Below are 26,043 nucleotides of genomic sequence, written 5' to 3' on the forward strand. Positions count from 1 at the left end.
CAATAACTTTCAAAATCACATCCATTCTCTTTGAAAACTCCTCTGAGTTACTCTGCCATGCTCACTTGTGCAGAAATCAGGGCCAACAAGATGAAACTCTTGTTCTATCAGGTTTTCTTAGCACTGAGCTGTCCAAAGCACCTCAGCCACTTCTGCTGCTCCCAGGCCACACAGAATTCACTCTGCAGATGCACTCCTGCTTATGAAACCAAAATCCCCAGACCTGAGGCTGAAGTGCTGCACTTCTCTCCAGACAATGGCAGATACAGAGCCTTGCCAGGCTCCAGAATAAACCCAATTATCCTGTGCATTGCCCCAGCTGAACTCTCTCTGCTTCCAGCAACACGAGCAGGTAGCCGAGCATTCAGATCATGTCATCTTCCAAGGCTTGAAAAGACAATAATTATCCTCTACTAATTGAAAATACAAAGTGAGGTTTAACATCGTGTTCTGATCTTTTTTATTCCATGCTGTGAGAGGATTAATTGACTGAAAATGGAAAGTGCTCCCAGAGTGCAGTACCTGGCTGATGCAGCCCCACGCCCAGAGCTGAGCAGGAGTTTGGGGAGCCAGCACAGCACAGCCCAAACCTGAATTATTTCAGGCACTCAGGGCTCCAAGCCAGGCTCCATCCCACCCATTTGTTCTCCCTGTGTCTCTAACCCTCCTGTGCACCAGGACAGTGACCCAGGCTCAGAACACTCTTCACATTTTTCTGGTGCTGCTGAGGTGCTTTTCCAAATCAATGAGATTTCTCTGTGCCATTATCCAGCTGCCAGAGAGCAAATCTTTTCCCTTCTCTACAGAAATTCAAGATTATCCCTTAGTAAAGGTTCTTGTAAGCCCATGGATAGGTTTAGACAAGACTCTGAGTTTGCCAAAGCTCTTGGGGAGATTCTGCTTTCATTATTTCTTAGTCCAAGAAACCAGTGCCCTCATAAACCTCTTTTCTCAGGTCTGATTTAGCCCAGCAATTCTTTTCCTTCCCAATTCACAGAAAACTCAAAGCAGCCCCTTCTGAAGCTCCAGGAAGGATCTTTCTGTCACCTCTGAGGCAGCAATTCGTGTTTGCTCCTTGCTCTGTGGTAATGACACCTCCAGATTCTCCTATTTCACCACACAACCCCAAGTGAGTGTAGCTGTTCTCAAGGGCAAAAGAAAACTCTCTGTTCTCCAGGCAGAACATTTATTTCTAACCCATTAACCACTCTGATGCAAAATAAACACACAAATCAAATACCATCCATCACAAAAGTAAATCAAAAGTTGTTTGGGGTGGTTTCAGTGAATTATAATTAGCTATGGAATGTTGTTGAATCAAAAGTATACAGGAGAAACCTTGACTTGCAATGAGACACAAGTCCTAAAAAAAATACACAAAAATATGCAGAAGCCCAAGTTGACAAGATGTCTTAAATATTTTTATTTTATTATTTCACTTTACTAAGTTTAACAAATGTTTGCTACATGCATCTCTGCCTCTTGCATGCCTCCAGTATCTTTCAAGCCTGCCATTAACTCTTAAAATTTGCAATTTATTTAGTAATTCTGAATTTCTAGAAGAAGATTTGCATTTTCTGAATTCAAATGTTGCCTGCAAAATGGTTTTCTGACTCTTGAAAAATATTTCATATATATCTTTTCAGGAATCAGGGTTGTCACTCCAAAACTGCTGGGTGAACATTTCAGAATTGCTCTCATTTTCCAAATTGCCCAAATCACAAACCAAGCTGTAAAACTAAATAAACCTGCTGGGATTCTTCAACACCAAAACTCTTCTGAAAAACAATGTTTTTTTAACCAGCCAGCATTGAAAAATCAAATCATGCCTCAACAAAACCCTGCCAGGAGCCCCAGAATCCTGCTATGGCCCTTGGGCTCAGCCTGGGCTAAGCAGAGTCTGCAGCTCATGGTTTAAGTTCTCTGTGCTCTTTCTGCCTTAACAAGGACTTGGAATGAGTGAGTTTAAAAGAAATAAATCAATGCACATGAAACCTTAAATCTCACTGAGCTTTATACCTCTCTGAGTGAATTTCCATATGTAATAAAAATAGTTTTTTACATCAGGGTTGCAGGCTGTCAATGGAAGCTGCCTACACATAGAACTGTAAAAGAAATTGGAATCTGGAGCTCTTGGAATAGAAACAATAGATAAACCACTCCTTACATTAGGAAAAAGGCTGGTTTGGGTTTTTTTCTGGAAAGAGAAGCCTAGATAGGAGAGGCATTTTTCCCTAAGTTTCCTGGGGTTGCCCCTGTCCCCTCAGCATTTGTGAATTTCTGGTAACCTCTGTATTTATCCTCACAAGTAACTTTTCTGCAGAGTTCTCAAGGTGAGCAAAAACTCAAAAAGGTTTCTTTAGGGATACTTGGGGAGTTGTCTGAGGCTCACAGAGCCCTTGGTCACAGCAGCATGCTCTCTATAAAACATTTCTCCATGTAAAAATGAAATGTGATTGTCATGAGCTGGTTCTTTTGCTGCACTCAGTACAAGCCTGCTGCCACTGTAGTCTGGAGAGAAGCACAAAGCAAAGGAACTTCTATCCCCACCTCTGCTTTAGAGTGTTCATTCCCTTTCTCTTCTCCCTTCCTTGACACAGTCTGAATTTAATTATGATTTAAACCCCCACACCACCCCACTATCTTTTAGGCCCCATATTGTTCTATTTTTCTGTAGCCTGATGAATACAGAATGCACCTGTGTCACTTTTCACAGGGCTTAAAAAGATGGAGTGCCTATAAATGTCTCTTTTTTTTTGTTGTTTTTTCTTTAATCATGGATCAAGAGGCTGTTATGTAGAGAAGAAACAGCATATAAACCCCAAATGACATGGGGAGGGTGGGAAGAAAAAGTGTTCTCTGCCCTCAGAAGGGAACAGAAATATTCAGACTTCATACACAGGTTTGCTAATGCTGCTAAATCTTATGCTGCCAAAAGAAAAAGCAATGAAAAGTGTTCCCAAATCACAGTTTCCCTGTATTTTGAATCCATAGATAGTTCTTAAAAGCTACAATCTGTTTTTCATTTCTTTCATTTTCCAGGTCATCTCCTGTAAGACTATTCTACAGCAAGCCACAAAGCACAGACTAGAAATGTATTTATTTATAAAAAGAAAATAAAAGGGTAAAGAGTCCTGCACAGGGGAAATGCATCAGTGGGCTTCTACTGAGACTATTCAAGAAGATCCTTAGAAACAAAGATCTAAAGAATTGAAACTCATTGGCTTTAAAACTGATGGAAGTAAAGTACAGACTTCTCACCACCTTCATCTGTTGGAGTTCATTAAAACTCAGTTTCCAGGAGCTGCCAGCATTTAGTGCTCAGGTCTGAGGAGCAGCTGGGCACTGAAAGGAGGGTCTGTTTAACTCCTTCAGCAGAGGAACCTGTGGAAATCATCTCCAAAATACACTGCACCCCTGGGGGTACCAGTGGTCTAAATTAGCTGGTCCCTAATTGTGCTGATTGAAGATTCCCACAGCTCCTTTCCATGTCCCTAAGGATGAACACTCATGCTCTTTATTTGGTTGCAGGTGGTGAGTTCCATTTTCCCTCTGTGAGCATTCTGCACAAACCCTTTTCCCCAAGCCCCATGGAGAATGAGCTGAGTTTCAACAGCATGTGCTGATCCTGCCCTGTGCCCAGGGAGCTCAGAGCCAGCCTGGACACTCCCTGGCACCTTGGTGACAGCATCAGACAAAGCTGCAACACCCCTGTGCCCATCACAGCCCCGAGGGGAGCATGGAACAATCTCTCTGGATTTAAGACACAAAAGAGAGAAATTAAACATTTCTGCTAATGGTTGTTGGATTTTTCAGATCATCAGGGTTTGATGTCAGGAGCTCATAATGCTCAGATGGATCTATAGTCTGCTTCCTGTCTCCTCCTGAATTTACAGTTGACTGGATTTGATAAGAATAAGTAGCAGTAAATTGAAGAAAGGAAGAGAAGTGCCCCAGAGTTGACTCAGCCTACAATATCTAGATTAAATAATTATATATAGGTCAATGCTATTTCTCTCAACCTGTTTATCAGACTGTGCCGTAAATAAAGCAGATTGTCCTTAAGGAAAGGTTGCCTTAAGATCTCAGGATACAAAACCATATCTAAGGAGTCAAGATGGAGTTATCACCAAAGTGGGAAAATTTTTGACCCATTTGTTGATACTTGATATTTTATTGATAAGGTTTGTTGCTCAGAATATAAACAAAAAAAATTAAAAAGAGCAAAGAGATGTATTTTTAGCTGTCCCTGATGACAACCATGTATTCAACATCTAAGCAAGATTTATTACTGCCAGAACCTAACACTTGTAACACCTAAAACCTCTTCTGCTTTCTTTATGGCAACAGGGAGACCAAAATAGTTTTGAAATAAGTCATCTAAATGAGCAGAAAATTTAATGCAAATGTCATAAAAGACATAAAAGGTGCTGAATTCCTGTTGGACACAAACTCTTACTCTCACATCTGTCTTTAAAAATCTCTTCCAATACTTTAACCACAAGCAGCCATTTACAAATTCAGATCAATTTTACCATATTCAGAGGGATCAACCTGAAATCATGGTTTAGTGCAAGAAAAGTGCATGTCAACACAAAAAAAGCCTAAAGCTCCTTAAAGCAGGATATGGGACTTTGATCCTCATCAGTGTAACAGCCACAGCAGGTCAAATATTTTGTTTCAGGGTTTATATTCCAGGAAGCAAATGTGTATTTTAACCTCTACCAGAGGCTGGAGACCCCCAGTGCCTCAGCAGGGGTTTGCAGAGGAATATTTGAGCAATGTATGGAAGTTTCAGATGAGAGGGATTTCCTTCTGGGATGGAGACCTAAGAGCACTGTGACCAAAGGACATTATAAAAAGTGTGCATGGAAAAGTCAGCCAGATCTGGTCCCCCCAAATTAAAACCTGCTCAGATTCCATTGTCATAAAGATTATCAACAGATGTGCTACAAGTTGTCACTGAAAATTGTCTGGTAGAGAAAAAAAAAAAAGGTCTATTTTGCAAAACATATAATTTAATTAATTAGTCTATGATCTTCACCAGACAGGTACTGGAAGGGCATGACATCATTTGTACTACAGGCACTGCTCAGAGTATTTTACAGATAGAACAGCTCATGCATTTTTAAGCAGAATCACACAGACAGAAATTGCAAAAGCCAGATTTAGTCACTTTAGAACATGAAAAAGGAAAAGAAAAACCCATGCCTTCTTCCTTTTCTTTTCTTTCTTTAAAATACAAACAAACACTTCTATGGAAGAACCAAGCAATCCATATTAAAGTGTAGGAATCAGGATGAAAGTATGGAATGAAAACAGAGTTTCTGTGGAAGTGAAAATAACAATTACTTTTATTTGTCACTATTTTTAGCAGAATGAGCAACAATCAAACATTTGCAGAAAAGGAGCCTCATTGCAGCACAAAGAGACTCTGCTGGACACTTTTTCTGCCTGCAGGGATCCCCCTTTATTCTATGCCCAAACTGAGCTGCACGATCCTCTGTGGAAACTCCAGAAATTGCTAAAAACCAACCCAGCCAATCCCCTAGAGGTGACTCCTGCAGACAAACACCACGAGGAGGAGGAAGAGCTGATCAGGCTGATCCCAGCCAAGCTCTCACCATGTGCTCTGTTCTGCAGCCTGAAAAAACTTGGCTTTGCTTTGGGTTCTCCTGAAACACTGATCTTAGAAAATTAGGATTTTAGTTACCTTGATGAAAATAATTAGAAGTTAGAAGTTAGAAGGGAGTAGTTAACTGAAACTTAAATAATTGATTGTCTGTCGTTTTATGTTTGTTCAGCTGCTCTTACAATAGGAAAAGATTAAATTAGTGAGCAGATCCAAAAGAACATGGACAATGCAACCAGAAATCCATTCTTTGGAAAATTGGGCTATCCCCAGAAATCATTTGTATTGCCAGTGATAGAAAAGGTCAAGAGTTTAGGGTGAGGAAGACTCACCTTACTTCCTCCTTTTAAGCCCCCCCCCCCCCCCCCCCGAAGAAAACTACTCCAGGCTTAATTTAAGAAGTCAATCAATGCTTAATAGCAATTCAAGCTATTTGCCATAGGAGGGATGGGAGGGGCTGTTATGATGAATATGTATCTGTTTGAATCCTTTGCCAATAAATAGATTTTGTGATGACCTGTGATTTTGCAGTGTGTATTAGAGAATTACCTCATGCTGAATAAACACACACTTTGTAACTTTAAACTGTTTGTCCATCACAGTTGAGTATCAGTATTAGACCAATATTCTTATTTTGGTAAATCACTCCCCCCTTGTGATTGTTGAACTGCAGCAGCATTTCCCACCAGTGCCAGCAGCAAGAACAAAACCAGTCCTAGAAAAGGAAGGGATTTGAGCAGAGCCACACAGGGCAACAGGGCTGTGGGAACAAGCACAGCCAAAATTCTGCAGCCTCCTCCAGAGATTCCAGGTAATCACATTAACAGCTGCAAACATTCTGTAATGACATCACTCAAACACACTGCTCCCAAAGGGCTGATATTAGATCAAGGAATTACCATTCCTCATGCATTTGTGACAAATCTAATAGGAGGAAATGATTTGTTACACAACACAGCTTAGGTTGGTTGCTCCCCTAACAGCAAATGTCTGCTCTTAGCTCAAGCTTCTGATCTTGCCTGGGGCTAAGATGCTGAACAGAAACCCTTAATTTGATATCTGAATTAAGAGAAGGACTTTACCTGAGGTCAAAAATGGGTTACTTCAGTTCCTTTTCTATGTTTGATGTATGAGTTGTGTTTTCCAGAACTGTTTAAGGCCCTCAGGAAGACAAGTCCTTTTAAAAGCTAATAGAATTCAGGCATTGTGACTGGGGATTCTAAAAACCCATGCTGGCTCATTTTCTGAACCCAAAAAAACCCAACAAACAAAACCTGTCCTACAGCCCATGGATGCTTTAATATCCAGAGTTGTAAACCTGTGGATGACTAAATAGGCTGAGCACTGGAAAGACACACCTTGCAGATCTCCATCCAGAATATGAATTGAAATTATCACCACAGAAACTTCTAGAGTGCCAAAGAGACACACTAAAATGCAATTATTGTGCCTGCACCTCCCCCAGAGAAACTGCTGAAGGTTTGGTGGAATTCAAAATTGTTTAAAATAAAAATTAAGCACAGGCAAATCTCTATGCAAAAGTATAAAATGAGAAAATCTCAGGAATAATTAGATTCTGGAGAGTTCTTACACCTCTCAGAGATAGTGTAATTGTACAAAAAGTTATTATTATGCAACATTAAGTATAAATACATGACCCAAGAACCATTGTCTTGATCCTGGAGGGAAATATTTTACTATCTCTTTTCTATTTACATAAAATATTCTACTTCTGCCTCCATACATAGATAAAATACAGGTGTTAATACTTAGACAAATATCTGAAGAAAAAGTTGAAAAGAGGAGATACACCTGTTTGTGTTACTTCAGTTTTCAAATTAAAATATTAGTGTTATTTTTCAAACTGTGTCATTACTGTCTTTTTTTTTAAATTCCATGCACATTGGAGAAACAACTTGGGGGTGGGGGGGTTCTGTTGTTAATTTTTCCTTTGCTGAGTTTCTTCTTGGCCCTTATTCTCAGGAATATTTACTCTATCTCACAGTTTTACTCTGTCTCACAGTATGTCTTATGGCTGGAGACTACTTTGCAAAGTTCCATATTTTCCTTTCATGCATCACTCATGCCTATAAAATGAAGATTTGTGTGTTCAAGCGAGAGACAGGCAAGGACATACAGAGAACCTGTGAAGTCATTGGACCATATTCTTCATTAATTGCCTCAGAAGTGACCTCTTCCCTCTGGTTTTGTTTCAGCTCTTGCCTACATGAGGACAGAACCTTTTCCTTTTGTTCTGTAGCAAGCTCAGGGCTATGCAGAAATGTCACCTCACCAGAGCAAAGGAAAAAGAGAAAGAATTCAGCTGAAATTCTGATTATGACACTTTTTGCAAGCTGCAAGGAAATGATGATCCTCCACCTCAACCTGTCAGATGCATCTTCCCAAATCCCTGATTGCTCTGTAATGTATTGCCATAGCAACTCGTCCCTGCAGAGATCAGGGCTCCCCACGGGCAGCCTGCACTTTGTCAGCACTGCCACTCCTCTGGTGCAGGAAACACTGAGCACTAACATCAAATCAAGCAGCTGTGTTCCCCCAGTGGCCACCCTGAACCACACAGGGATCCCAACCAAAACCATGGCGGGGAGAGAGAGGGGAGCCTGCAGCACCCGCTGGAGGAGGGAAATGAAAGGGTTAAAAAATAATGAACAAAGCAAGAAAACAACTTCTAATGCTTGGTTGCCTTAAGGAAAGATGAGCACAGCATCATTGTGCAGTAGATTCTGGCTTTATGCATCTTGCCACTGATGCACTTTCCCCACCAGCCCTCTGCTCCCAGTTTTACTCTAAGAAATACAAACCTTGATTAATATTTATCTTCTCAATCACAGCTGCCAGCAAAATGGCCAAACACTGTATCTCCAACTTCAAGCACCTGGTTGTGTGTTTTGAAGGCATGAAAAGAAGATCAAGACCAAAATCTCACTTTTTTCTCCTTTGCCTTTTATATTTCTTGATCTTCCATGTTCTTATCTATGCACGAAACTACATCAGCTGATTTCAGGTCCTGCCTCACCAAGGAATTAATTAATTCCAATAGGAATTAATTCTCCCTCTGGAGAGAAGTCCTGTTCCTCACAGAGCAGGATGTGTGCTCTTCAGACACTGGGGCTGCAGGGATGGAGCCTCAATGTGCCTTATCCAACACACAGAGAACAGCCTCAGAAATTCATAACCTTCCTCCTACAATACACAGACAAATCAAAGCTGGGCAGAAAATTCCAGTTCTCCTAAGTCCAACTGTCTCACTTGCAACATCAGAATTGCAGCCTGGAAAATGAATGCCCACCAGGGGGATTTCAGGTCTCTATTGTGTGTATGATACAGACACCTCTGAAACTTCTTCCTTGTGTTTCTACTGAATTGCAGAATCCAAGGCTCATTCTCAAAAGGGGTTTTATTTTTAATAACTGGGAAGCATTACCCTATTCCTAGAGTCCACAGGGCTTTGCAGAGTTTGGAAAGCACACAGCACTGATGTGAAAGGGGTGGTTCTGTGTGCCCCAGAGCGAGTCAGGGGTTTTTCCATCCTGCCAAGCTGCAGGTGCCTCCTCCCACACTCCTGGCACTGAAGCACATCCAGAGGGTCTCTCCAGCTCACACAGTGATGCTGTGAAGCTGCTGCAGCTGCAGCACTCTGGGTCTGACAGACCTTGGCTGTGGCAGGGGTGCCTTGTGGTGTTCTGTGTGCTGCACAAAGTCAGTCCCTGCTCTCAGCTGCTCCTGTCCCATCAGGGAAAACAAATATCATCATGGCAGGGCAAGGAAAACCACTGTCTAACACCTGGAGTTTACACATGCAAGCTGGGACTCTGCCATGCTGTTTTATTAATACGGGGAGGGTATTTATCTTTTGTAATGAAGTGTTCAGGCTGTTCTTTGTCACTGTAAAAGGTTGTTGCAGCTTTAACACAGTGAGGATTAGGTGAATGATGCTGGTTCTGCTCTTCACGTTCAAATTGCCTCTCTCCCTCCTTTTGCTAATAAAACAGCACCTTACTTTGCAGAAAGCCACTCATTTCTTCTTTATTTCCTTAGAAATAAAAATCTAGCTAGGATAACTGCAGAACACCTTGAGGGAAAACACCTTGAGGGCTGGAGGAAATCCAGTGCCACTCCTGTTTCCTGAAGGGACAGGCAGGAGGACCAAAGGAATGGCAGGCTGGACAGCCTCACCTCAGCACCTGAAAGGTGATGGGGGAAATAACCCTGGGAAATATTTCCAGGCACGTGGAGGATATGAGGAGTAGCCAGCATGGCCTCACCAAGGGCAGGTGATGATGGCCAAGCTGAGAACAGTGTGGGCTGAGGATGGCTTGGCAGGCAGGAGGAGCAGTGGATGTTGCCTCTCTTAACTCAGCAGCACCTGAGTTCTGGCACCCTGTCCATTCCAGACCCTCACAGGGGAGCTGATAGAGGGGCTGGGTGAGCAGCTGGGATGGGCTCAGACCTGGCTGAACACCCAGGGGCAGGGCTGGAGATGGCTGGGGCAGAGTCCAGCTGGAGGCCAGCAACCTGCAGGGATTGTCCATCAGCACCTGTGGGTACTTATGGAAACTCACCTGCATCAAGAGACTCACTGCTTAAAACCCTGGCAGCTTTAGAGTCTTTCCCCTTTGCTCTTTCACCCTCTACTAAGCACAAAATGTCATGATATTAAGTCTCTTTTTCTGGAAAATACCCTCTAGGCAATTAACATTGAACTCCTTCAGATGCTGAGCCCTATGTGAGTGACATTTTGGTTGTTTTACCCTTCACATGTTGTGGGAACACAGCTCATGTGTTCAGCACAGGAGTCAAGGGACTTACAATTCCATTTGCTTTGAGATCTGCAAAGACAAAGCTGTCTTAAAATATTATGAGCCTCAATTAAGATACAGCTGAGGGCAGCAGGCATAAGTGTGGCTGTGAGAGAGGCAGAGCTGAATGCTGGCAGGAGCAGGGATGGAGTGCTGGGATCCAAACCAGCTCCTGTCCCTGACAGGCACAGCAGATTCCCCTTCAGAGCACTTCATTAACTTCAGCCAGTTTTTGCTGTCTGTCTTCTCATGCAGAACTCAAACCCCTCCTTTGTTTATGGCTGGGCTTATGTTAGAGTGTCACAGCACCTGATGGAGAAGATTCCCCCCAGAGAGGTCAGTTTGCAAACAGCACACATTAAATACAGGCACATGTCCAATGCAGATATGCTCCAGAGACACCTCAGGCCATAACCTCAACTTACAACTCAGGAGCTGTTTCAATTAAAGACTTTTCAGCTCTGTTTTAAGCTATTACATGACCTGCACTTAGCCAACCATGTTCTCTTCCCCAGTTTTACACAGCCCTAAAAAGGAGTTTGGTTCTGACCTTTTTCACAACTGATTTTTCCTATGCTGTTCTTAGGGCTGAAATGTTTATGGGTCACAGAGGCCTGCAGAGATGAACTGAAATATTTTATTATAGCCATTACCATTGAGAAATCATCATGTTTGGGACAGAAAAAAATATTTTCCACAAGTTTGCAGAGGAGTCCAGCTGCAGGATATAAATGCACTGAGGGCTTTTAATGACTGAAATAATTCAAGAAGAAAAAAGAAACTCAGAGAAGAACAATGTCACTCAGAAAATGACACAACTACACCTCATCCTGAACACAAAGCCAGGGTAGTGTGCATCAAGTGTGTGAGTGAAAAGCAGCAGAAGTTTTGTTTCTTTCAGATGCCCATTTGTGCCTAATGATGCAGGAAAAGAGGCTGTCCCTATGTGCCAGCACATAATTATCCACTGGGGCAGAATCCATTCCCTGCATTGGCAGAGGTCATCACTGTGATCCCAGCCCTTAATGGAAAACACACTGCCCTGTCAGGAGGGGCAAACTGAACTAAAACACAGCTCCACAAAGGCAGCTTCGAGGAATTTGAAACCTCTCTGCTGATTCCTTGCCCTAGTTCTAACCCCAAGACCTTTCCTCCTTCTAATAATTTACAATACCATTGCTAGCATGTTGCTTTTTCATTGATTTCTGTAAAATGAACACCAAGAGGACAAGAAGCATCCTGTCCAGAAAACACCCTTTGTGATGAGCTGCACCTTGCTCCATGTCATCCCTGTCACTGCAGTGAGGAAAAGGGAAAATATGAACACAGGACTGTCTTTGGTCAGAGCAAAATGTTCCTTGAAAACTCAGAAGAAATCATTTTGGCCAAAAACGCAAGCAAGAGAAAAAGGCACAATAAAGAGTTGTATCTGTTGTAACTACATTAACCAGAAGGAAAAAGGCAGGAGGGTAAAACACTTGATGAAGTGACTTAATTCTAAATTTCTAAATATTCTTTCCCCTCTTTTTAGCCCCAGGGGACAGGAAGAATGCCCAGCAGGTTATCTTACACAGCCCTGCCCTGCTCACCAGGCTGCTCAAGAGTCAGAGTCCTCCATCAGCTGTGCCAGAGGCAGCACAACTCCCCAGCCCACAGTCAGTGCTTGCAAAAATTAATTTAAATTATGTTAAGGGGTGGAAAAGCCTTTCCAAATATCCTGTGGCTCCTGTCTAAGGTAAATGTGCAGTTCAGATTTCTATCTTACCATCACCCAGTGATTATGGCCAAACCTCAGAGCTGCTCCTCACTCCAGTTTCTCCCCTCTGCACCCTGGGCTGTGGGATCAGAGGATGTCACCTCATTCCTTTGCCTGCAAAGGTGAAAGCTCAATAACCCACCCTGTGTACAGGTGTTACAACTGTCCAAAACCAGGCAGCTGCCTAAACTCTCATCAGTCTAAATTATTTCCATCCCTCTGTCTCCAGTGTTCTGAATGGTCTTCACACCCTGAACTACATAATCAACCTCCTGCATGGCTCTAATTATGCTCCACTGCTGAAAGAAACACAAACAATTTATTTTCACTGGAAAACACCTGCTTTCAGAAAGCAGGGGGGACTGAAGAATGCTGCTGTAAGGTGGCATTTAACACCCTCTTCTCTGCATTTACTCAGTAAATAAAAAACTCATGCAATAGTGCCAAACCTACTACAGTGACAGAACATGCTCCTCCCACTGAGTACTGGGGGAAAAAAATGTCTATTCTCAGTACAGAAGATCCAAATTCAAACCTGCAAGTGGTTCCCTGGTTTAATGATTCCATTTTATCTTCCCTTGTCAGTGCAGCAGAGGAGCAGTATTTGTGACAGTGATTCATTCTCCTCTTTCTGATTCTGCCATCTTGTGTCTGGATTCAACTCTGGGAATCATATATTTTCATTTTAAGAGCTGTGCAGACATCACTGATGTCCAAGAAAACCTAAATTCTCCATACACACAGAGGATTAGAAGTTTTATTTCATTGCTCAAGTTAAAAAGATTAAATTTAGGCAGTTTTTTATATCCTGGTTCCATCACTCCATTTGGAAAAAAAATTTAAAAATACCAGCATCTGAAAGCCAAGGGAGTTCAGTACAGTTTAGAGCAACAGCAAAACTCCATTCTTTTCAATGAAGAAATGCCAGATACACCCAGGGACCTGCTCTTTCAAATGGGCTGTGATTAGGAAAATGCAGAAATGAATGGCACGACAGCATGGCTTGGGAGCCTAAAACTGCTCCCAGAGAGCTCCTCACTGCACAGCATCTGCACTGCAGACAGCCAGGCACCCACACCTGAGCTCCAAAAACCACCATACACACCCTGAGGAAGTGCAGGAAGAAATCTGCAATTCAAAGGAATTCTTGCTTAAAGGAAGATTTTAGTAAGCTATTACAGAAGACTGGTTCTAGTGTACTGTTTGCAGTAAAATAAATGGATGAATGCATAAAGGGAAAAAAGACAGGACACTTTTTATCCTCATTAAAGGAATGAAGGGCCATGTTTTGAGCCATCCTAGTCATAGTCTAGAGTTTTATAAGAGCAGATAAGATCTTCAGCATAAAGTGAAATGGGAAAAGCCCCAAACTCTGCTGAATTCCAGCACATTTCCCTTTCAGTGCTGCTGGATGGTTGTGCTTTCTCCAGGAGCTGCCCAGGCTCACACCTTGAACACCACCAGGGTTCAGCCCCTCTGGCCAGACCCTGCCTGCAGCATATTAATGTGTCCTCCCCCAGCACATTAAATGGCCTTTAGAGCAGCTTTAAGGGCTACAAGAGGAGAGAAAATCCCTCCCAAAGGTATGCTGCACTGCCAAATCACTCCATGATTCTTACTTACAAGATGACAGCCATAGCTCTCAGTGTAATTGATGTTTTCTTTAAAACCTTCTTGAAGAAACAGCCAGGCTCTGTGGCCAGAGTGCACTGGAGCAAGGCTCCCTGAGCTTTTGATGGATTTGGGTCCTGATATGGCAAGCAAAATTCTGTCATCTGTGCTAGGCAGAAGGTCAACAAGATACATATGATGGTCTTTTCTGGCTTTAAGAACTTCTGAACAGCAACCCTTTACAATTCATCTTACACATCCCCATATTGCCTTGATTAATAAGAGTGGAGTCCAGGTCAAAATATTCATATCCAATGTAGTGATTTATAAAACACTGAAGTAGGTTCCAGTCCCTGCAGGCAGGAGTTTGAGATGCCAGAGGTTTTGTGTGAACATTACACGTCACTGAGCTCAGGTCTGTTAACCTGATCTGATTTACACACAGCAGTAATCTGTAATCTTCTGCACCCTTAATAAATTGATAGAAACAACATTGCAGAGCTTCCTTCTCCTCCCAGGAATCATGTATGCAGTGTTTAACAGCAAGTGTGTGCATGCAGCACATCCCAGAGGTGCTCCTCCTGTCTCCAGGTGCCAGCCCTGGCAGGTGACACACCCATGGAGAAGTCAGGGAGCAGCCACAGGACAGCACCTTGCTGGCTGAGAAACCCTCAAATCCAGCTCACCCCACCCAGGCCACCTCTGCACTGGCATGGTTTCAAATGCCAGAAAGTGCCAGTGAGGTCAGCTCTCACATCTTCAACAAATACTTTCTAAAAAGATTAGAAGGAGAAAAAAAAAAATCTACTTGATGTGATTTTTACCAGGGGAACACATTTTCCTGTGGGCAGAGGGAGAGCAGTGCCACTTCAGCTGAGCTGCCAGAGCTCAGCACCCACAGTGTCACAAGCACCTGATCAAACAGTGCAGAAATTGGGGCTGTCAAGGAGAATTCAGCCAATATTTGAGGCATCACATCTCCTGCTCCATGCCTAGGAGGGAACCAGCTCTCCACAGAGCAGAAATGCCACTGGATTATTTGATTTCATTGAGTCTGCAGTCTCCTAAGTGTGATATCTAATTAATGTCTAACCTTCTTGCTGTTTGGGGTCTGGCAGCATCATTTACATATTCAGTGCATGGTTAGACATACCCAGAGCTCAGATTGGTGAGGATGAGGGGTCTGTTATGATTGTGTAGGAAACTGGCTTAATTCAGAGCAGCTAAAAGACTAACAACTGTGAAATCACAAAAACCATCACACAAATATAGACATTTGCTGTTAAATTAGTGTTTACTGAAAATGTAATTAGCAGGCTCAGCTCAGATTCTTGTAGGTTAATGAGTTAGGGATGAGAGCTTGGTAAAGGAGGCACTTTGGGGACAGGAAACATCTGCCTTGTGAACAGCTGGATGAGGCAAAGAAAGGTGGGATACTATCCCCAGAAATTCTTCTGAGGTGTGCTGTGGGTAAAAGCAGAGAACATTTATAGAGGTTTTTTCCCTGATATCTCCCCACATTTTTCTAAAGCCATTTGGATCCTTGTGGGTCCCTTCAGGCTCAGGATATTCTATGACAGACATCAGTCTGAGTGCCCTGAAAAGGAACATCAGCACTGTCCTCAGCACATTCCATCATTTAATGTTTAAACATTAAATCAGGACAAATCTAATTAAATAGATATTTAAATCTGATCTATTGTGGTGTAAATGAAAGCAGGTCATAGCCCTCTTTTAAACTCTTTTCCTATACTCCTAGCTAGAGAAAGAAAAGTTGTCTTTTTACCCTTGGAAAATCTTTGCAGTTGCAACATATGACTGGTTAGAAAAAAGGTGAGAAATGTCCATTTGTTTCCATGAAAAATTTAGGAAAATATATGTTCTCTCTATACGATATTTACATGCTTTTAGTTGATTTGCTTCAAATACAAAATGCACTGAAAATGTATTTTTAAATCTCATTATTTTCAATCCCATTTATTTTAAATCCCATTTATTTTAAATCCCATTTATTTAAATACCTTGTTTTTATTTGTAAATAGTGAGAAGCTTTCTATGCTATAACCTCTAGATTTATATCCCATAATATCCTGCATTGGTAAAAATAATATTTACCAGCCCCTCCAAAGAACCTCAGACACTCCAGTACTAAACCCATAGGAATTCCCTTTTTTTGTTGCTTTTTTAGGAAGGATTATTGATGAACTTCTAGAATTGGAGTTCTATTTATGGCAGCTGACAGATCCCATTTAGCCATTCATGCAAAGTATTCCCAGGTGGATAATTTTCTGTGAGGAGGTGTGGAAAGGCAGAAATTTTGAATAAAGCAGCTGTGGCCAGGGGAGGGTCAGGGCTGCAAAGCCCAGCACGTGAGAAGCTGCTCCTCTGCAGACAGGCATCTCCTGAGCTCATTGCAGTCTCTATAAACTAATGAAAATCACTAATTACACATTCCACCAGTTACCCTGACACCTGAGAACACCCTGCAGTTTGTCCTTCCTGCTGACTCCAAGCCCACAGAGCATCCCCACCCTGATGTAAAGTTATTTTTCTCTAGATTTACCATGGATAAACTCCACCATTCCCTTTCAATAACAAGATAAAACTTCAATAACACCATTAAGTAACTCACACTTTGCTTTTTCTCATTAAGAGGCATTTAAAAGGAAGCCATTAAATTTATAGAGGGTTAAAACCAATAAGAAAACTCAAACTGCTCACTCATTAACTCTCTCACCCTTGTGCCTCCCAGGCTGTTACTTCCCTCCTTATTACCAACTTGCAATAAACTTCTCACTTTACTACCCTGCAACTGCAAAAATGGGATGGTGGCTGCCCTGTGCCCTGATTTATGAGCAGAGGGAAGCAATGGCTCAGTGTGCATTGCAATATTGAGATCCATAGCACAGCTGTAAATGAAAAATGCAAAATAAAAATGCAAAAAATTATTAATTACCCCATGCACAAACACAAGTGTCCAGGCATATTGTTTCTTCAATCTGGAGATGTTGGGAAAGTTGGTTCATTTATCTGTGGGGACAAGAATAGGGAGTTCAGCTTTTGAACACATTTTGTGTTCAGCTGATAGAGGCAAGGCAAGCCTGGGTTAAATCCTGGGTGTGGGAAACCACCTTTGCCATGAAAATGAATTTTAAAAGATAGTTGTTGGGCATATTGTACATTAAGTTATTTCCAAAGAGATGAGAATTATTTATGTTAATAAAATTTAAATTTTAAAATTTTCATATGTTAATAAATGTGAAAGACAGATTTTGGCAATGTTGGGAATTCTGCACTCCTGACACACACACAGCTCTGGATCCTGGAAATTCAGGAATTCTGTTCTCCTGACACACACAGAGCTCTGGATCCTGGGAAATTTGGGAATACTGCTCTCCCAGCCCTGCTGGCTGCTCTTAGAGGGGCCTTTGCTTCACTGTGTTACTGTTTTAAAAAAAGAAAAATATTTCTAATTGGAAAGAAGTGCATCCCACCTACTATGGATTTGGGATAATCCTCATGTATATGGGTTCATGTGCTCTCCATTCCTACAGTGATTTATCATTAAAATTTGATTTTGAGGGGACTGCAAAGTAGCTTATTAAACGATTGAATAATGGAGAAGAGACAATAGTGGATTAATTTCTTTAGCACAATGAAAGCTGACAACAAGAAATTAAACATTACTAACTTTTATAATAAAAGTACTGAAGCCCAGCTACAGCAAGAGGAGACAGTAATGCAAGGCTGGTATCCTGAAGGAATGACAGGAGGGAGAGCAGGGGAACTGGGAGACAGGGAAGAAACACCAAGGAGGGAGAGAAGGAGGGAGAGTTGGATTTTCCTATGATTTCATTTTAAATCAAAATTCTCTTGAAACTAATTCTATTCTCTGCTTCTTTTCGACTGTCTGCTTTCTAGGGAAATTGGTTTAAGGGAAAGATACTAGATCAAATATATGGAAAAAAATAAGCAAGTAGTCATAAGTTGAAAAAAAATTCTGAAGTCCAAACCTAAAGGATAAAGAAGATATCTCAAACAAAAAGAGAAAAGAAAATCAATAATGAAGTGGCAAGATCTGTAAAGGTGGACAGAAAAAAGTATTAGGACACAGAATAAGAACTCACTAATGATACAGATCAAAGAGAAACAGGAACACGAATATGAGGAATTGAAGATGTTCTGAATGAGAAATACAATATCAATATATAAGGTATGAATAATTGTAAAACATCAAAGTACCACTCAAAATTCACAAGTGTCAGACTCGAGATGTGTGAAGTGGTGGGTAAAGGGAGAATCATCAGGAGCAGTGAAATTCAGGCTGAATACTGAGGGGAGGAAGATGAAAAAACAAAGCAACAGTCACAGAGAAGACAAGGTGATCCTGGAAGGACTTAAGAGTCAAATCAATTCCTACATTGAACTTGATAAACACAAAGAAAGAGAAAACTCACTTTTGGCTTTAAGCTTGCAGAAGCTCAAGAGAAAAAAATCCCTGTAAGCACTCTGGAGAAATAAATACTGTTTTATCCAAAACATTGTTGCTTCTATAACACAAATCTCAGCTCTTCATTCACTCCTGAACTATTCATATCTGAAATCCGAAAATTCATGTTACTGTGGCAGGTTTTATCATTCCACAAATGTTCTGTGGCTACTCTGCATGGAGTGGAAAATTCTCAAACCAGTTTCTGCATGATCTGTCTGTCTGTTATCTCCTGAAAAGCACAGACAAAGAACTATCAGAGCAGCTCTAACATCAGCTTGAAAACAAGATTATACTATTTAGATCCTTTAAAAACCTCTTACACAAGAGAGGCCAGTCCCCAGTATCTTTGGAGGAAATGGGAATTTTGCCATAAGCACAAGATATTTTATTCAGACAGGACGTGAATGTTGAAGCACAGAAAATTGTGAGACACTAAGTAATCATTGCTACAGTAAATCCAATTAGTAAACACCACCCCTAATGCCAAAAGCCTGATCCTTGAATGGCTAATAGAATTGTTTTGCTTGAATGGTTTTGTTGCATATATTCCCCCTTTTCCTTGCTTTTTTAATATTCTGTTCATTTAACCAGGTCGAATAAGTGCCTCAGTAAATATTTGGCTGCTGCCTGCTAATTTTGGTAAGACAGATTTCATCCACTTGCATTTGTTCTGTGCTAAACACAGAAGGATTGGGCTGGTAATGGAACAGATCTCAGGTGAGCAACCTTAATTCTGAATTAATGAGTTTTCTGGGTAGCTAATTTATGTTTCTTAAAGCCTTATGGCTTTAGTCTCTGTGTTTCTGGAAGAGCCAGATGACAAAGATAACTGATTTTAGCAAATCTTTGAAGCTGGTGAGATCTGACTGCAAAGGGCAGGGTATGAACAGGGTGTGAACAAAAAGAAATTCAGTGCTGATCCATGGGAAGTGATGCACAGAGGAGGAAAAGCTATCCTGGACTGACAAAACCTGGCACCTCATTGGCATTTGGGAAAAGATAATAGATATCTTGAAGCTGTAATGGGTCAATTAAAGTGTCAGTTCAATGCTCAATAGAAATGAAAGAGAATAGCACATTAGGAATTATTGGGAAGGAATGGAGAACAGAACAGAAATCATCATTATGGCATTGACTAAATCCACAGTGAGGCCACATTTTCATCATTTTGTGCAGCTTTGTTCCTCACCTTCTGCTAAAGGATCAGATAAAATTAGAGGGCAGAACAACAGTGATAACCAAAATTATCCAAAAAATAAATCAAATTCACTTTATCCTGGAAGGTATTAAAGAGGAATATAAACCTGGGAGCAGCACAGGCAAGGGGGAAATGGTTGCTCACTCTATTAACACAAAAACTAGAGAGGAAGTAGTAAAATTATCAGCATGAACGTTTGAAGCAAACAAATACTGCTTCATGCTTCCCTCAATTGCACTGTGGAATTCTTTGCTTCAGGATGCAAAGGTTTATTTGGATATAAATTCATTCAATACACAGAAAAAAAAGGCTACTGATGGCTTCTATTTTTCCCACCAAGGCAAGGGGAAAATTCTGTTTTCAAAAGAGAAATTCAAAGCAGGAAGTTATGAAGAGTGAAATGCATGCTCATATTCTTTATTCTCTCTAGAACCTTAATGATGGCCTCAGCATTTTCTCTATAATGGGACTTCAGGAACTCTTAGGAGAAACTCCAGGAACAGTAATTGTGAGATTTTTTTCCTCTAACATCTTCCACAGAACTGGTGAGCTGCAGGAAATGGAGCCTGTGCTAGGAACCATTGCTGAACCAGTGAATGTGTCAATAATGCCAAAGATCTGACATCAATCCCCAGCTTCAGCCTCCTTCCACAACCTGAGCCTGATCCTTTCATTTGTCTGTCTTCCTCTGCATAAAAACCTTGCATCCAATCCACAACTCCTGATTTACAACTCAGCCTCTTTGTTTTGGGGCTCTTGCCTGGCACAGAGCTCCTGACATGCTCTGGGACACAAAGAGTGCCTGGTTCTGTCTTCTGGATACAGCTGGAATGCAACTCAGCACACCAAGGTAATATCTAACTCATTTTTGTGTTATATTTCTATTTTAATATGATATTTCTACCATCTTTGAGCCAAAACCAAGCACTGCCCTCCATTCATTTCCCCTGTTCACCTTCACAGGTGTGAACCAACACGTTGAAAAATCAGCCTGAGTCAGACAAATGTCAGCTGCTGCTCAGGTAACACCTGCAGGAAATACTCTGTGCCTGCACAGCCTTTGGAGCCATTCACAGCCCAACCCATGCAATGTCACTTCCATCCTGGGATCCTGAAACGTGCTTGGATTCCAGACAGATGCAGAGGTGCTTCCAGGGCTTGGAGCAGGTATTTAAATGGCAGGATTTGATCTGGACCAGGCTGAGAAGCCCCAGCTCTTTTCACATGCCCTGAAGAGCTCTGGTTCTAACACAGGGATAAGTGCACTTTGCTAAGCTTCAAGCAGGTTCATTCCAATAAAGCTGATGCTTTAAGAGTCCATCCACTCTGAATTACAGATAATTAATCTGCTCAGAAAGGCAGAAAGCAAAACACATCTATAGCACCCACAGTGCCAAAGAGACAAGGGCAGGCTGCTCAGGAGGAGAAGGGCCAGAAATTCCAAATGCACAATAAAAATCAAGCAAAAACCCAAACCAGCCAACCTCAGTCTCCACAGACATGTGGCTTTTAAACTGACATTAAATTGCATGTGGAAGTTCCAATAAAAGGACAAATTAGTTGATTCTATGCTGTATCCATCATCATGAGCTCCCAAGCAGGGCTGTGGGGGTACAAAGCAGGATTTGGGTTGCACTTTTGACTCCCATACACACCAAAAAGTTATTCTGGCTTTTTGATTTCTCTGTAAACAGCCAAACTCCTCCCTGCTCATGCTGTTGTGTGATCACACACAACATCACTTGAACTTCATCAATAGCTGAGGTCCAGGGAAGGCAGTGGAATTTATAGAGCCAAGTTTTTGGTTCTAGATTTGTAAAATGCTTCAAGCTGAGTGTTTCTGCCCACCCCAACCCCCAGCTGCCTTTTGCAGAGCTGGTGAAGCCTTCATAAAAACTAATAAATTTCCAGCCATTGCTGAGTTCTGTACATTCTGTTCTTGATCATAAAGTGGGTTATGATTTACTATTGCCTTCAGGCAGAGTGTTTGTTGCAATTAAATGCCTTGATACTCTTCTCAGAAATAGAAATAACCTAAGAAGAGTGGCCCAGGAAGCTTTTAAAGGGGTTAAAGCTCCTTGATGGGCTCATGGCTGTGAGTCCCAGGTTCATGGCACATCTCATCCTAGCAAAACGATTCCCAAAATACTGAAAACTCTTTTTTCATGTTATTGACACCACCTTCCTTTTCTATTCCATGTGGGCATCAACTCAGCCCTGCAAAAATTTGAAGTCAAACCCAATTTGAATTCCAGCCAAGGGCAGAGATTTGCCATAATTTGTATTGTTGCAGTGTTTGCAAGCAGGAGCAGCTGCCTGCTCCTATTCCCACACCAAGGAAGAGCTGGTGCCTCTCCAAGAAGAGAGGAGGTAATTGTAGAGGGATGAAAACAAGCAAGTGGGAGCACACCAGGTGGCAGGAGCTGGCTCTGAGCACAGCCTCAGCTGTGGCATGGCTGGGAAAGCTCTCAGCACCCTGAGCCTGGATCACAGCACACTCACTGCTGGGCTCAGGGAAGGGGAAAGACACCCAGGCTGGGCTCAGACACTGCTCAGGGGCTGCTGAAGGGTGGCAAAAGTGGGGGAAATAAACCCAGTCCAGTTCATCTGCAGCTCTCTTGGCACTGTGGATAAGGAGCATGAGGCAGCAGAAATCAGGATGGTGAGAAAAGGATATATTTTAATTCTCTTGAGCAGCTCTGGGGTGATATCAGAGAGGGAGAGGGAGGCTGTGATAGCTCAGTAACCCCAGGCTGGGAGCAGGACAGCAGCAGCTGTGCCCTGGAGACAGAGCTGCTCTCCACCATGGCATTGTGAGAGTGTCACAGCCCAGTCTGCCACGGACAGGGCAGGGCTCAAAGGCATTTCCTGGTGCCTTCCTTGTCCAGAGGCATTAATAACCAAAAGTAAATAACCCCAAGCTTTACAGTTGCTGTGGGCCCCAGACTATCAGTTTCTGAGAGTTTCTGCACTGTCTGAGGACACATACAGAGCCTGAAGGCCTCAGTGCCACCACATCCAGGAATTTAATGAAAAGACCCCCCTCCCCAGCAGATTTTTCCAGGAATGGAAGAATCTCAACATTCTTGCTGACACCTTCTCTCACTAAAATAACTGCAACAGGCTTGGGAAGGGCTTTGCAGGCACTTCAGTCTGTCCCTCCCTGTGGTTTATGATCTCCAATACATCACTGGAGGGAAAACACTGCAGTGATGTATTACTAATAAATCATTAGAGTATTGTCACCTGGGTGATGAATTGCATGAGCACATTGCTGAAGTGCTGTCCCTCTGAAGACATATTATGGAAAAACAATTTCTTTGGGTTTTTCTTTTTTTTTAGGGAGTTAAGGTGTGCACTCACAAGCTTATTTCTCAGCTTTTTTGATCCCTCAAGAGTGAAATCACCATCCAGCATCTTTCTACACCATGTAGGTGAAATACTGTGAAACCACTCCACTGCCAGCCCCACTGGGCAACAGAAAGCAGAACCACATCATGTTAAAGGAACTTTCAGGGTGCAAAACAAAGGTTGCTTGAATATCAAATAAAGGCTGAATGTGTGAATTTAGCAAAGGATAAAGTGATGGAAACTGGTTCATCCAACAGAAGCTGTAAACCACACTGCAGACTCCCCCTTTTTACTGCTGATTTCCCAGGGAGAGGAGTGCTGGTTATTCCCAGCAGTGCAGGTTCTGAGCATTTCTGGGCTGCCAGGCTCATTCCCACACCTGCACTGCTCTGCCCTGCCTCTGTGTCACTTTGAGGCAGGAGCCACCATTGCTCACACTCACAGAGAGGAAAACCAAGGCACAGAAAGGTCAGGGGACTTAATGAGATCTGATAGCTCAGAGGGGATAAGGCCCCCTAAATTCTCTTACCCACAGCTAACAGGAACATCCCTCAGCTCCTAAGTGCTCCTTAATGCCATAGAAGATATTTATTTTGTCACCTGCACCATCTCCCATGTGTCACAAGCAGCTCCTCTAGCCCTTGTGGCTGTGGTGTCACCTCTTTGAGCACAGCCAGGGCAGGCTCATGGTCCTTCTGAGCTGGCAGGAACTTCCTAATTCAGTTCTATTCAATTCTAACTTGGTTTTATTTGCACAGGTTTGTGTTGGCTTTCATCTTTCTTTGTAGTTCCATTCTAATGTCTCTTAAAAGCACTTTGTGATTGTTGGGATTACTCTGCCTTCACAGCACCACCTCTTCTTCCTTATTCTACTTTTCCCTTGAGATCCCAAATGGGTCTTTTGTCACCTATTTATGTAGAATGTATAGAAAAGTGGGTGTTCTCAAAATCCATTCTACAATCCTCTTTTCTTGAGCAATGCTGCACCCTGGCTTGCACAAAAATGGAAATAATCGTGAAATTAATTTGCTATCTGAAAAATATAGCAGTGGCTACACTAATTTATCTCTTTTATTTGACATAGGTCCTTTTCCATGCAAGAATTCTCCCTGTATTAATCTAGAGATAAAGGAGATTACAGTCTCAAAAGCTGTGCTTTCCTTTTCCTTCAAAGCTAATTGTCCATCTGTCTTCCAAAGAGATTAATAAGCTGCTTCAGCTAGCAAAAGTCTTCTGTCCAGATAAAGGCATCAAGTCTTAAAAAAAATGAAGAACAGAAGAAGAGAACAAGGCAAAGTCTAAAGTCGAGCAGAAGGAGGAATTATTAGCCAAATTTGCCTCAAACTCTTAAAAATTACAGCAGCTCTGACCTTGCTCCTTTGGCCTAAAGGAGGAGTAGATAGGTGGGGTTTATCCTCTTAATACTGATATTCAATGAGATCTGTTAAAAAAAAAAAAAGGGATGTTCAGACACAAGAAGAAGCAAATACTGAAACAGTAGAAGTGGGTACAAAAAACATGATCCATAAATGCCTGAGACTGAGGGGGTCCAAAGAGCTGCATTGAAAGTCTTGTTTATCACCTGAACACCTCAGTAAGAAAACAGCAACCAAATGTCAGGCAGTTCAAACCCCTCAGAGCTCACTACCATCACTTGGTCTCAAATCAGTGAAGCATTTATTCAGGTAACTTACCTCCTTTTTGCAAGTTCGCTTATAGGCACTTCCATGGTACTTTGGGTCTTGACTAATTCAGAAGGATGCTTCATTTCAGGATATAATAAAATCCCTCTCAAACTAAACAAAAAAAAAGCAATTCAGTGAGCCTAGTGAGAAACAGAGAAGAAAAAAAAAACTTGAAAGGCAAAAATCATCAAACCTGGTTTTTAAAAGTAGGATTATATACAAAAAGCTCTACTGCAAAGAGAAGATGCAAAGCACTTAGAAATGCTATATTTATTCTGGGCAGAATGCAAACTCTCTTCTTCCTTGCCAAGCCTTCAGATTACATCAGACATCGAGTTTTCCAAATATAGCCTGCTAATTATTGATGGCTTTTTTTAATACCCAAGATAAAAGACTGTCAGGGACTGTTTGAGAGCTCTTCCAAAAAAAGCCTCGAATTTCCCTTTATCTCCAGGATGAGAGTCTTGGATACTCTGGCAGGAAGTTTGGATGCCCAGATGCTGCTCCTAGAAAGATCTCAAATATTCCATGTATAGATTCCCAAACTTATATCTGTCATCAGGTGAATCCACAATGGATTTAGGAATATGTAGAAAGCTGAGTACAAACTTCTCTTCCAGGCTCCCAAATTGAACAGCAGCTTCCATTTCCCATCAGTAATACACATTTGTAATTCCAGACCTTTTTCTGAGGGTTCATACCCAAAAAAAGCTTTTGCAACACAAATTACTCAAAAGAGAACTCGAGCTATATGGGCATATCTAGTTGAGCTGCAGTTTTCAAATCAAATTGGGCATTGACTTGAAGAGCTCACTTAAACAGCACTCAGTTTTACCAAATTCATGAAAGCTAAAAATGCATTTTATTGAGTTGCAGACTGACCTTTAATTCTGAGGACAGTCAGAACAAAATTACAACAGGCTTGGAATATAGTGCACTCCATCACATTGTGCTGTTGTGATTGTGTAATTGTGTAAATTGTGTCTCTTGGTGCCAGCAAAGCTGGAAGAGGAGGGTAAGGACAGGAAAATTATCTTTACTTTCAAATTTCAGCCTGTGGTGTTGCCAAAAAACTTATTAACCAGAATGTTTAAGCAAAGTGCTCAATTAAAGAAATCCTGAGTTTATCCCTATGGGTTCACTTGTTGCATTCAAGACTTAGATGCAACTGCATGATGTATGAGGCACAAGGTTCTACCAATAATTAACAACCCTGATCTTGAAATGAATCACAGAGACAAGCCCATATTCCTGAGGTATGTTTTGGAATAAAATACCTATTAGAAAATATGATATAATCCTGGCTCCTGGATGCTCTCATATATTAGTTGCAGTTCCTCTTGTACAGGAAGCTATGTTGATAATTTAGAATTTGTTTACCCAGGCTAAGTAAATTAAGAGTTTTAGAAATACCTATTACACTTCAATAAATCCCATGTTTAATAATTAGTGTTTATTTAGCACACAGTACAATAGCTGTCTAATTAAATATAGATTT

At 41.7% G+C, this 26,043-nt stretch overlaps 1 protein-coding gene across 2 annotated transcripts in view; it reads right to left on the minus strand.

Moving 5' to 3' along the window:
• The window catches only part of RBFOX1 (RNA binding fox-1 homolog 1), a 1,017,140-nt gene extending 992,243 nt beyond the window's left edge, over positions 1-24,897 (minus strand). Inside the window, exon 1 of one of the 2 annotated variants that reach the window (XM_079320738.1) lies at positions 24,555-24,897. The gene's annotated coding sequence lies outside the window, so the exon portion shown is untranslated. The remainder of the gene's footprint in view (positions 1-24,554) is intronic. The other variant, XM_079320785.1, reaches the window with a different exon arrangement.
• Between the last annotated feature and the right edge of the window lie 1,146 nt (positions 24,898-26,043).

Source organism: Erithacus rubecula (assembly GCF_903797595.1).
Source record: "Erithacus rubecula genome assembly, chromosome: 17".
Classification (NCBI taxonomy): domain Eukaryota; kingdom Metazoa; phylum Chordata; class Aves; order Passeriformes; family Muscicapidae; genus Erithacus; species Erithacus rubecula.